Below are 13,898 nucleotides of genomic sequence, written 5' to 3'. Positions count from 1 at the left end.
TCAGGCTCCATGCTTAAGATTTTATCTTTCCCTTTTCCTCTGCCCACACCCACTGCTTGCATTTGCTCTCTTTAAAAAATGAAATAAAGGGGTGCCTGGGTGGCTTAGTGGGTTAAGCCACTGCCTTCGGCTCGGGTCATGATCTCAGGGTTCTGGGATCGAGTCCCGCATCAGGCTCTCTGCTCAGCGGGGAGCCTGCTTCCTCCTCTCTCTCCCTCTGCCTGCCTCTCAGCCTACTTGTGATCTCTCTGTCAAATAGGTAAATAAAATCTTTAAAAAAAAATGAAATAAAAAATAAAATAAAAACTCATAAATTGGTTTATAAAAATTTAAAACTTTGTTGTTTAAAAGACTATTAAAAAAGGAAAAGGTAAACTATAAACTGGGAGAAGATATTTACTATACACGTGTCTGCTATAGAATATATAAAGAATTCTTACAACACAATAATAAGAAGATAAAAAACTTAGTGGAAGTGGGTAAAAATTTGTGAACACTTCAAAGAAGGTATATAAATGACAATTGAACAGATGAAAAGATGTTCAACATCATTAGCCATCAAAGAACTGCAAATTAAAATAACAATGTGATGAGTATAATTTAAAATACTGACTATATTAAGTGTCAGCAATGATGTAGAACAATTAGAACTCTCATATAGTCATGGTGGGAATGGAAAATAGTACAACCACTTGGATAAACACTTCACAGTTTCTTGTAAAATTAAACATACACTTACCATGTGACCTGGTAATTCCACTCTTACATTTTCCCTTCAAAATACATATATATGTTCACACACACACAAAAATGTGTTCATGAGTGTTCGTAGCAACTATTCACAGTAGTCCCAAACTGAAAACAATAGAAATGTTCTTAATTGGTGAATGGACAAAAAAGATTGTGTATTTGTACAATATAGTACTTTTCAACAATTAAGAAGAATTAACTACTGATATTCTCAGGAACATGGAAGACTCTTTTAGATGAAGTTAGGCACAAAAATATACATAATGTATTGTTTCATATATATGAAATTCTAGAAAAAGTAAACCTAATCTCTAGGTCCTGCATGTCAGGGATTGCCTAGGTCCAGGAGTACAGGCTGAAGATTGATCAAGAAGGGGCATAAGGGTCTTTTAGGATGGTAGTAATGTTGTATGTATCTTGATTGTGATAGTGTACACATGAATATCTATATTTGTCAAAATTCTTTAATCTGTACTTTTTAAAAAAGATTATTTATTTATTTATTTATTTGACACAGAGAGAGAGAGAGAGAGAGAGCAAGAGAGGGAACACAAGCAGGGGGAATGGGAGAGGGAGAAACAGGCTTCCTGCTAAGCAAGGAGCCCGATGTAGGGCTTGACCCCAGGACCCTGGGATCATGACCTGAGCCGAAGACAGACGTTTAACGACTGAGCCACCCAGGCTCCCCTAATCTGTACATTTTTAAAAGATTTTATTTGAGAGAGAGAGAGAGAGAGAGAGAGCATAGGGGAGGGGAGGGGCAGAGGAAGAGAGAGAAACAGGGGCTCAATCCCAGGACCCCTGGATCATGACCTAAGTTGAAGGCAGATGCTTAACCAACTGAGCTACCCAGGCACTGTAATCTGTACATTTTTAAATGGTTGCATTTTGTTGTATGTAAATTATACCACAATAACATTAATTTAAAAAATAAAATGTGTATTATAAGGTTTCATTCTTGTATGAGAGTATTGTTCCTAGTTTGTAAGAGCACGTATAAGAACGTCTACCAATTCTGTTATAAAAGAGTCAACACAAATTGGGGGAAGAAAAGATGATTCAATAAAAATGTCATGAACGATTGACAAGCTATTTGGGAGAATATCAAGTTTAGCCTGATTTCATTCCACATACCAAAATAAATTCCAGGAGTGGCAAAGTGAAAAAAAAAAATACATATATATATATACACACACACACACACATACATACATACATATATAAATATATATATATATAAACATAAATTTTAAAGCAGTAGAAAATATAGATAAATATTTATCTGATCCTCTAGGTGCAGAAGACTTCCAAACTTGAAATCAATGGAAAAAAATCATAAACAAGATCAAACTTACATGTACCTTAATATTGACCATTGTTTTTTCAAGAATACCATGAACCAAATTAAATGTTAAATACCATATTTTTTAAAAATCTGCAGAATTTGACATAAATTTAACAAATGATATATAAAGAATTTAAGACATAATCAAAATAGCTAAGGAAAATACAAGAATAAGCAAAATAAAAGAATATTAACATGTAAAGCAAATAAATTAACAAAAATGCAAATGTAGGCAAAAGTAAGGAACTTTTTGTCCATCAATTAGCAAACATTTTCAAGATTATAATATTAGTAAAGTTACAATAAAATCTGCAATTTTATATACCACAGGTAGTAGAGTAAGTTGGTATAAATTCTGAAAGAATTAAAAACACCTAACATGAGAATAGTTACATCAATTATAATATCATGCTATGGAATATTATATAGGTGTGATATATTATTAAATATATGTTATATTTATATATATAATTATACTATATAGTTGTAATTATTAAAATCATTTACATGAAGATTTTTTAATTACAGAAGAATAATATTATGCCAAAGTCATACAATATTAATATATGTGAACTCATTTATGAAAAGGGAAAAATACTGGGGCATCTGGGTGACCTATTTGGTTAAGTGTCTGGCTCTTGGTTTTGGCTCAGATCATGATCTCATGGGTCATGGGATGGAGCCCCATGTCAGGATCCCTGCTCAGAGAGGAGTCTGCTTGAAGATTCTCTCTCTCTGTCCCTGCCTGTACTCATGGGCACATACAGGTGCTCTCTCTCCCTCTCTCTCTCAAATAAATAAATCTTAAAAAAAAAAAAAAAGAAAGAAAGAAAGAAGAAAGAAAATACAGAGTTAAGTTAGTTGAAAGAAATAGGTCAACGGGTACCTGGCTTGCTCAGGCAGTAGAGCACGCAACTCTCGATCTCAGGGTCCTGAGTTCAAGCCCCATTACAAGTACACATTTGGAGTAGAGCCTACTTCAAAAAAAAAAAAAAAAAGGTAAAAAAAGTAAGTATGTCAATATGTTAAAATAATGGTTATCCCAGGACGTAGTTAGATAGGATTATGAATTTTTTTCTTTGCTTCTGTACCTTTCCAATTTTCTATTATAATGGGCAGATGAGGGACGCCTGGGTGGCTCAGTTGGTTAAGCAGCTGCCTTCTGCTCAGGTCATGATCCCAGCGTCCTGGGATCGAGTCCCGCATCGGGCTCTTTGCTCCGCAGGGAGCCTGCTTCTCCCTCTGCCTCTGCCTGCCATTCTGTCTGCCTGTGCTTGCTCTCTCGCCCTCTCTCTCTGATAAATAAAATCTTAAAAAAAAAATAATAATAATGGGCAGATGAATAGGAAAACAAATTTAAACTTCAAACCCTTACTATATGGATTGACTTAGGTCAGCGGTTATAAACCTAAGGCAGTATTACTCTTGAGGAACATTTGGCAATGGCTGGAGACATTTCTAGTTGTCACTACTCAGAGGAAAGGTTCTATAGGCAACAAGTATGTAGAAGCCATTGCTGCTGCTAAATATCCCACAATGCACAGGACAGCTCTCCCCCTAATCCCCATCCCCCAGCCTCTTACTATCCATAACAAAGAATTATCTGGCTCCAAATATCACTGGGGCAGAGGTTGAGAAGTTCTGAGTTGGAAGATCTGTCTATGTGCTTGCAAAGCCACCTTCACACACCCCTATAAAACTTATAACATAATATTAATTGTTAATATTTACTGTTAATATTTAACATTTAATGTTAAATTTGTTAATTAATATTGTTAATATTTGTTATTATTTGTTATTGTTATTATTTATTATTTAAAAACCTGTCTTACCTATAAGACCTTGAGTAAATTGAGGACACTTAGCTAAATGATACCTATGAAAGAAATGAAAGAGCTCACTGTTTTACTCAGATGACTTACCCAACTACATTTTACTGAAACTATCCTAGGTACTGGGCTCTGTGGTAGACTCTAGATCACAGTGATGAACAAGATGAAAAAAAAAAAAAAGAAGAAGAAGAAGAAGGAGAAGAAGAAAGAAATCCCTGACCTCATAAAGCTCAGTTGTTGTTGTTGAGAAGATCATTATAGACTGTAATGAATCTTAAAATAGGTAAAGTGATAAAGAGTAACCAGGGGAGGCTACTTTAGATAGGATGATAAGGGAAGGTCTTTCTAAGTAGGTGGGCTTCAAGCTGACAACTGAAGGATAAGAATGCTATAAAAAGCCACTCAAAGAGGCTGGAGAAAGAAAGCAAGTGTTCTCAATGAAAGTGTGGTTTATAGGTGAATCAATTAATAGTTTACATTGATTTAACAATATTTCAATGATAATTCATTTGGCAATCTACATTACAGTTTTTTAAATATTTCCCTTTGAGATACATTTCTCCACTTACCAAGCATGTAAGAATATAAGATTCAAAGTGCATTTTCCTTTTTTAAAGAAATTGTGTTATGTATTTGTCATTTGTACACATAAATTCATAACCAAGCAAACAGGCCTTGGCAGTCCTATTAAATTGTATACATAGCAAATTATGAATGAGTTTGTTTACGAGGTCCAAGAATTACACATATCCCCAGGGCTAAGAAATTCTCAGGGAGTCTCTGCCAATGCCACAAAATTATAGCCTTATATGGATCCCACAGGATGGAAAGGGATTATCTTATCCCTGTACTTTTTTTCTAGCATATAGTAAGCAATTGCTGCTAGAGCTACAAATAGCAGAGAAGAAGAAAATTGACATAAATAACATTCTTACCTAACACAGCCCTCCCACCCCAGAAGCTTAGAGAACCACATTCAAAATGAAAATGTAGAGGTGACATTGAGAAGTTGAATAAATAAAGGGTTTGTAAATGGGAGACATACTGTATAATACTTGTTTTTCTACGTGCTGTGATTGGTTACATGTAAATGATTTAACTGGGCATGGCTGTCTGGTCAACTGAATCTATGCACTGGAACATAGGTGCTTTTCAGAGCAGATGAGAGAAAGAGAGAGAGAGAGAGACTCTATGGCCATGATACATGTCAAAATTCTGTAGTACAGTTTCAGAGAAGATAAGTAATGGAATCTCTCTCAAATACATTATTCTCTGGTTCTGAATTCAAGATGGAGGCAGGTTGATGAGCCAATTGTCTTTACGGACCAAGATGGCTATCATAGCTCCAGCCATTCTGTTGAGTTTTAATCAGCAGGATGGGGGAATGAAACAAATTAAGGAGAATCCCAGGAGTTCTAAACATTACTGTTAACAACTTTATGAAACACTTGGTCAAATATTTACACCCAGATACAAGGAAGAATGAGAACTGTGTCTTTTAGCTAGGCGTGTCTTTAATGAATCTGTGTTTTATTACTGAAAAGGAAAGGGATTTTGGATGTGGAAGAAGGCAACTAACAGATGCTACCACTTTAGAGTATATGAAAATCCTTAAGCTATAAGACACTTGTCAATCTCAGATAAAATGTAATGTATTCTTAAAATTCATTTCTGAGACTTCCATTTCCATCCAAGATAGGGTAATGGAATTTAGATTTGCCCTCCTAACCAAAGTAATCCCCCCAAAATCAAAAACAAAATAAATGAACCAATGGTTTTCAAGGATATTAAGCAATGAAAAACAGCAATTCTGAGAAAATAAAAACAAGGTGAGCCCAATGATTACCCCAATTTATCATCCTGAGTTTCCAGGCCATAGCACCAGAAGAGGGACCTAGGCAAATCTTAGTGGACACTCTGGGTTGAGGAGATAAAGCTGAGAGTCTGAGTGGATCAAGATGGCCAGTTTGCAGACCCGAGTCCTAGAGATGAGAGAGTTTCATGGAGAATTCTAACATCTGCAGAATCTCCCTTAAGTAGTCAACAGAGTATTCATTAGTTCATCAATGTGAAGAAATTATCTAATGTTAGGATAAAACCCAAGTAAAAGCATTAGAGACTAGTGCTAGGTACTCACAAAGGGCTGGTAATAGCACCTATTCCCATGAGTCAGACTGGACAAAACCATAATTCACAGGGCAATGACTAATCTCAGAAAGTTGCCTCAATAGGTGAAAATAATTCCATTGAGCAATACTGTGAACCTGTGAACCAAATCATGAAAAGATCAGATTGTTTGTATTTTTGTATCTAAACAAATGATCCCAGAACAAATCTCAAAAATATTTTAGGAATATAAAAGTATACACATAACAAGGTAACATTTTAATATATGGCATCCAGTCAACTGATGAGTGAGTTTAGCAAGGTTCCTGAGTATAATGTAATATGTGAAACTAAATTGTATTTCTATATACCAGCAGTATACAACTGAAAATTGAAATAAAAACACCATTTCAAATAACATAAAAAATATGAAATACTTAGGGATAAATCTGTAAGAAGATGTGAAAACCTTGTATACTGAAAACATAATGGCTGGTTTATGTGACCTGAGTGGCAAAGAAGCTTGCATTCTATCTGGACCTATTGCAAACCCTTCTCTTACTCTGGGTCTCTTAGAAAATGGAAACCTGCCAAGTCATTCAACAAATGGATCAATGCAGTATTCTGTATTACAGTATCAACATACTCCAAAATCCAGAAGCCCACCAAACACAGTGCTCCTTTTCTTGTGGCAGTCAAGTGTGAGTTGCAACAATATGTTCCTCATCTTAAAAGGGGATATCCCAGTACTGTTCATTGACCCCAGAAAACTTTACCAATATGGCACGTTCCTGAATCTCCACAAGGGCTTTCCTTACACTTTCTAGTACTAGGGCATTATTCAGGGTGGCATTATTCAGGGTACTTGCCACTTCTTGCTTATAAGATTCAATAGCATGATGTCATCAATATAGTGGACCAGTGATGTTGTTCCATGAGATATCAAAATGACGAGTAGTATGTAGACACATTAGGACAGTAAGAAAGTTAGTGTAGGTGCAGATCAAGACAATAAGTTTGTCCTTGCTAACATACATCCTTGTTATGGCTTGGATCCTTTCTACTAATTGAGATGAAGCAAAGCACATTTATTTACCAAATCAATGGTCAGATGCCGAATGCCAGTACTGTGTTGATCTGCTTCATTATAACTACCATATTGTCATGGCAGCTGCAATTGGGACTACAGATTTGTCTAGGTTTATGGTATTCCGGTAACATCCCCCATTACCCATGTTTTTTAAAGGAGCAAGAATCAAGCCTTGAGATTATAGGGAATGCTATTCCTGAATCCTTTCAGTCTTTTATAGTGCCACTAAACTGTGCAGTCCTCTTGGATGGTATTACTTCTGATTTACTCTCTTTGCCTAGGGTTGGTGGCAGTTTCAGGGACTTTCCTTTGGGTTCTTAACAGCACTGTGGTCCTTATTTCACAAATCTACAGTCAAATGTAAAAATTCTGTTTATGCCAAGAATATTTATTCCAATTACATATTCAGGCTCAGGAAAATGACTGCAATATGAATTTGTGGGCTCACTGATCAGCTCTATGGTGGACTTGGGCCAGGACTCTATTATCAACCAGACTGCGTAAATTTTACCCTATCCTTGGCCCTCAAAAAGTCTGAATATTCTCCTTCCTTCAGCGGACAGTTAAAAAAAAATCACAAGTCTCTTGAGGGAAGGATTGGAAAAATATATACTTGTGATGACATTGCCGGGTACTTCCTCAAGGGTACACATTCTCTGCTTCAATCTGTTGGCTCTGGGTCTATGAACAGGCTTAGTTCTGGAAACTGAATGAGAAATTGTGATTTCTGCTAACTGACATCAGCCTACTGCTCACCAGCTCTCATGTTTAAAAATTGTTTTTGTTGATCTACAAATCAAGTAACACTGTGGTCCATTGTCCTTCTCTTTTGACACCAAAAACGTGATCTAATTGCCATCACCCTAGATCTCAATGGATCAAGGCATCCTGCTGGTCATTCCACTCTAGGGTAACCAAAGATTTATTGTCAAAACCAGGGCACTTTCAAGAGTGAAACATGGCACTATTAGTAATTATACTGGGACAACTGGCAAAAACTACCCTGAGCAAACCGTGAAATATGTTGACCTTACTCATCATGGTAATTAGGTCCACTTTGCGTCTGATGATTCAGTGCTGCCACCTGGCTTCTGCCATTTTTTTTTTTTTTTTTTTTGGTCATCCATTGTCCATTTTATTTTATTTTATTTTATTTTTTTCTTTTCAGTGTAACAGAATTCATTGTTTATGCACCACACCCAGTGCTCCATGCAATACGTGCTCTCCATAATACCCACCACCTGGTTCCCCCAACCTCCCACCCCCCCACCCCTTCAAAACCCTCAGATTGTTTTTCAGAGTCCATAGTCTCTCATGCTTCACCTCCCCTTTCAATTTCCCTCAGCTCCCTTCTCCTCTCCATCTCCCCTTGTCCTCCATGTTATTTGTTATGCTCCACAAATAAGTGAAACCATATGATAATTGACTCTCTCTGCTTGACTTATTTCACTCAGCATAATCTCTTCCAGTCCCGTCCATGTTGCTACAAAAGTTGGGTATTCATCCTTTCAGATGGAGGCCTAATACTCCATAGTGTATATGGACCACATCTTCCTTATCCATTCGTCCATTGAAGGGCATCTTGGTTCTTTCCACAGTTTGGTGACCATGGCCATTGCTGCTATAAACATTGGGGTACAGAGGGCCCTTCTTTTTGCTACATCTTTGGGGTAAATACCCAGTAGTGCAATTGCAGGGTCATAGGGAAGCTCTATTTTTAATTACTTAAGGAATCTCCACACCGTTCTCCAAAGTAGCTGCACAAACTTGCATTCCCACCAACAGTGTAAGAGGGTTCCCCTTTCTCCACATCCTTTCCAACACATGTTGTTTCCTGTCTGGCTAATTTTGGCCATTCTAATCAGCCATTTCTTAATCCCTTTATCCTCCTAAATTCCATGGATCACAACTTCAGTGCAGCGTCTCACATCTTCAATTCCAGCCTGTATAAGACAGCAACCGTTACACTTCTCAAAGATACTGTTGATGCCTTCACAAGTACATTTTGTTGCCTTTTAAAAGAGGCTGCCATTCAAGAACTCTCCTAAAGTTAGGTGGCAGGTCCTCAGGTATTAGTAGTGAATCCATTCTAACATTCCTGTATCTTTGAGCCCCCTTTCCCAATCTCATGCAAGGAAATTCTGGCATCTCCACTTCACTTACGTAGGCTATTGCTGTATCTAAACCTCAGAGAAGCATCCCAGCAGATTGGGAGATCTGGGTCCAGATGCCTTTGCCAAAACACTGAATCGCAAGTGATGGATGTCAGTAAATAGCCCTATCCAGCCTTATATGTGATGCTCCTACCCAGTCCAATGCTCTAAAGATCTGGTCTCTCACATGTTCCCCTGGTTTATACTTGTATAGTGATTCATGTTATTCAATTCCCTTGATACGTAAGCTGTTTCTTCCTAAAGCAGACTACTTCCACATTCAACTAGCACTAAAATCTGACCCTAGATTTCAGCGCGTTGTAATGATGTGGGGTGTGTGTGCTAATAACTTGCATCACCTTATGTGGTACTAGGTGAATTCACTGCATGGTCTCTGGGTAGAAGAAGGTCTCTCTCCCCAATAAATGGGAAGGTCTGCTTTTGTCAGTCTAGAGGGTTTAGAAGTATTTAGGTATTACAGGACTTTCAGGCTAACCTATCTAAATGCCCTAATTCCAAATCTCAGGACCTTATTCTTTTTCTGCCAAGGTCCTGTCTTTCACATAAGAAATCTGTCAAGGGGCACCTGGATGGCTCAGTTGATTGGGTGTCTGCCTTTGGCTCAGGTCATGATCCCAGAGTCCTGAGAGAGTCCCAAGTCAGGCTCCTAGCTCAGCAGGAGCCTGCTTCTCCCTCTGCTTCTTACCCAACTTGTGTTCTCTCTCTCTCTCTCAAATAAATAAATACAATCTTTTCGTTTTCTTTTTTTTTTTTTTTTTTAAGATATCTATCAAGTTTGCAGTCAGTCTCCTTTGTTCCATTGCCACCCTTAAAATCAGATGCAGGGCCTGATTTTAAGCACAGTCTACCTTGTGATGTAGAAGTTGAGGGTTTTCTTATAAACTACTCCAGAAGTTGTATGAGCCAAGATCTGAGTATTTCCTTTCATTTAGTGCACAATCATGATAGTAAATAATGACGGCAGTGTCTCAATGAGGGAAACTTTGAAGATTTACAGTATATACCTGTGGCCAAGTTGCAGAATACTTTCTCAAGAACCCACCCACTTCTTTTTTTTTTTTTTTTTCCTTCTTTTAAGTAATCTCTACACCCATCATGAGGCTCAAACACACAACACCAAGATCAAGAGTTGCATGTTCTCCTGACTGAGCTGGTGAGGTGTTCTAGACTCGCTCTTCTTTTCAGTCAGAGTTTGTGAACTGGCTTGGGTCTGCAAGTCCAGCTGAGAGGTTTTGAGTCTCCATTGCAGTGTCAAGTCAGCTTTCTGGTCATGAGACCCAGATTATTATTTTTTTTTTCCTGTATTGCAGATCATGTAACATTTTATTTTATTTTAAAGGTTTTTATTTATTTAACAGAGAGATAGAGAACACAAGTAGGCAGAGGGGCAGCTATAGGGATAGGGAGAAGCAGGCTCTCCACAGAGCAGGGAACCCAATGTGGGGCTCGATACCAGGACCCTGGGATCATGACCTGAGCTGAAAGCAGCCACTTAACCCACTGAGCCACCCAGGCACCCCTCAAGTAACATTTTAATAGTATGTCTATCTGTTTCATTTCTGTGGCAGGTGGCCACACGTTTTGATTATCCCTTTATCTGGGATGCTCATCACTGCAAATGTGTCCTCACTATTTCTAAGTTAAGTGCTGCCACTTAACTCTACTATGTCAGGATTCTAGCACTCTCATTGAAATCAGGGACCCATTGTAATGACAGCATCTCCCAACATCCTGCCTGGCCTACAGATGACAAGGACCACAGAGCTTTTCTAGAATACTTGTGCTCCCCTCACTAACATATTGCTTAAAACCCCAGTGAAGTAAGTGTCCTCTGAGGCATCTAAGATGATGTCATAAGGATAGATCAAGTTAGTGCACAGATCAGTGATGATAAATCCATTCCAATGTCTCTATCCTCCAAACCCTTACATACCTACCCCTGCCTTCAATGGGGGAAAGTTCTGCATCTCCGTCTCAATGAATACAGAGCATCATTGAAACCCAGTTCTGTCAACCAACCAAGTAAACTATAAGAACCACTTTCAGATGTGCAAAATATCACATTACATCCATAATGTCTGAAAAGGGTACCCCTTTCGATTTATTTGACTCAGTCCAGCTATAGAACAGAGGCAGTGTATCATAAGGCATTTGTTAGATACTGAAAGGCAAAAGGATAATATTGAGATAACACAGCAGCAATAGGATAGAAGGAAGCTGCCATTCTAAGGGTTGGGGATCAACGTAAAGAGGTTGGATTTATTAAAACCCAAAAGCTTGGAGAACCTCCCTGTAACAGGAACTCGGCCTCTGAGGAGGGGTCTGGAAGCTGGGACATCTGAGGTGAGGTTGACAGGCACAGAACACAAAACGGGAAGAGCTGGTTGTTTCTTCTCCTCCAGGTTTTCAGTCTCCCTCTAGTGTTTCCTTTTGGAAAAACCTAACAGGGAGCCCACTGCTAAACCGTTAACAAGGAGAGCATCACAAAGCAACGTGCACTGAACATTATAACAAAAAGTAATGGTGGGGCCTCCTTGGTGGCTCTGTCGGTTGAGTGTCTGTCTTCAGCTCCGGTCATGAGCTCAGAGATGTGGAATCGAGCCCCGCATCAGGCTTCCTGCTCAGTGGAGAGTCGGTTCCTCCTCCTGCTTGTGTTCTCCCTTTCTCTCTCAAATAAATAAATAAAATCTTTAAGATTTTATTATTTACTAATTTACTAAAATTACTAATGATGTACTATACCTTGGCTAATTGAATTTAAATTAAAAATAAAAAATAAACAAAGCAAAGTATAGACAAGTGGGTTTGGAGCTGAAAAGCTATAGTTTAATACCTATCAAGGTGCCCTTCAGAGTCTTATGGTGGTAATGGGCTCTCTGTGACCTTACTTGAATTGCCTAATGCCATGAACAGGATCCAATCTCCTCCATAATCCTTATGTCTGTAATTGTTGCCATATCCTTTGAGACATGAGATGTGCTATAGCCACAGCATAGGCCAGAGCCTCAGTTTCCCCTGTATCTCATCCCAGTTAACCTGGATGAAAGTCTTAGTGATTCTGACACTTTGGCAAACAGGAGTTACCACCACCTCCGCTGGCCACCAGCAATAGGGACCTATGGCATCAAACAGGAGAGAAACACAGCTCCAAATTCCAATCCTGAGAGGGCTGCTATCCCAGGTTCTAGAGTCTTAGTTCTTAAGTACAGAGCCTGGGCCAGCCTTCCCACGTTGCTACTTTCCTGGAGAATGCAAGCTTAGGAGTGAAGGGCAAGATGAAAGAGATAAGGAAGTAGAAAAAAACAGTACAAGGTCTATTACTGAGCAGACTATCCACCTGTTTTCAAGGAAAACTCACTGCTTGATCTTGTAGGATCCTCAGAGCCTAGGAACTGCTGTGCTTCACGCAGTCCTGGGAGGGAGAAAGGATAGATCACTTCTCTGCTGGCTCCCATCGCCCTTTCTTCTAGGATTCACTCTCTTCCATTCTCTTTCATTCTCTTGAAGATTTATTATCCTGAAATTCTGTTTTAAAGGCATGAGAGCTGAGTCTGTCCTAGCACGTCTCATGCCTCTCATTCATTAGAGAACACCTAGTTTTAACTGGGCTCCCTGGAACAGAAGGTGAAAGACACATCTTGGACAAGGGACAAGGCACCGTCTGGTTGGAGTTGAGCCACAGCTCGTGTGAGATGGGTCATCACAGGAGTAAATAGGGGAAACAAAATAGTGAAAAATGATCCTGGTGAGGTTGAAAAGATACAAGTGATGTCTGTGACAAACATCATTTATACCAAAAACGACAACAAACAATCTGAAAGTATATCAATAGGAGAATGTTGAATGAAATACAAATAATATGTAGCTCTAAAAAATAATTAGAAAATATTTTATGTACTATTATGGAAAATCTATAAAATATATTAGGTGAAACGAAAGGTACAGATGAGCATTTATAATATGCAACCTTTAATTAAAAAGTGGGAAAATGAGACTCTATATTTATATTGACTGGTATGTGCATAAACTCTGGAATGACACATAGAAACTCACCTGTGGGTACCATGGGAAGTATTGAGCATATGGGCGTTAGTATGGAAAGTTGGGTTCCCAGTGTAAAATATTTTGTACTTTTGAGCTTTTGAACCATGAGACTATATTAGCTAAGCTTTCAATATAAGGTGGGGGGTGGGGTGTGAAGTCAGGGGAAGCATTAGAGAACACCTAGAAAAACAAAAAATACTACTTATCTTCTCACAGTCATAAAACTCTGAAATAGACAAAAACGACAATGATAGTAAAAATCAGTGAGGATTTTTGAAAACTGCAGACTTTGCTCTTCAAAAAAAAATTTATTAAGAGGGGCACTGGATAGCTCAGTCGGTTAAGCATCTAATTCTTGGTGTTGGCTCAGGTCATGATCTCAGTGTCCTGAGACTGAGCATTAGACTCTGAGCTCAGGACGCCGTCTGCTTGTCCCTCTCCCTCTGCTCCCTACCTGCACACATTTTCTCTCTCAAGAATGAAGAAAATAAGTTTAATAAGAACCATGCAAGACTAGGGCGCATGGGTGCCTCAGTTTGTTAAATAGCAGACTCTTG

Source organism: Mustela erminea, chromosome 6 (assembly GCF_009829155.1).
Source record: "Mustela erminea isolate mMusErm1 chromosome 6, mMusErm1.Pri, whole genome shotgun sequence".
NCBI lineage: Eukaryota > Metazoa > Chordata > Mammalia > Carnivora > Mustelidae > Mustela > Mustela erminea.
Note: the sequence above shows the minus strand (reverse complement) of the source record.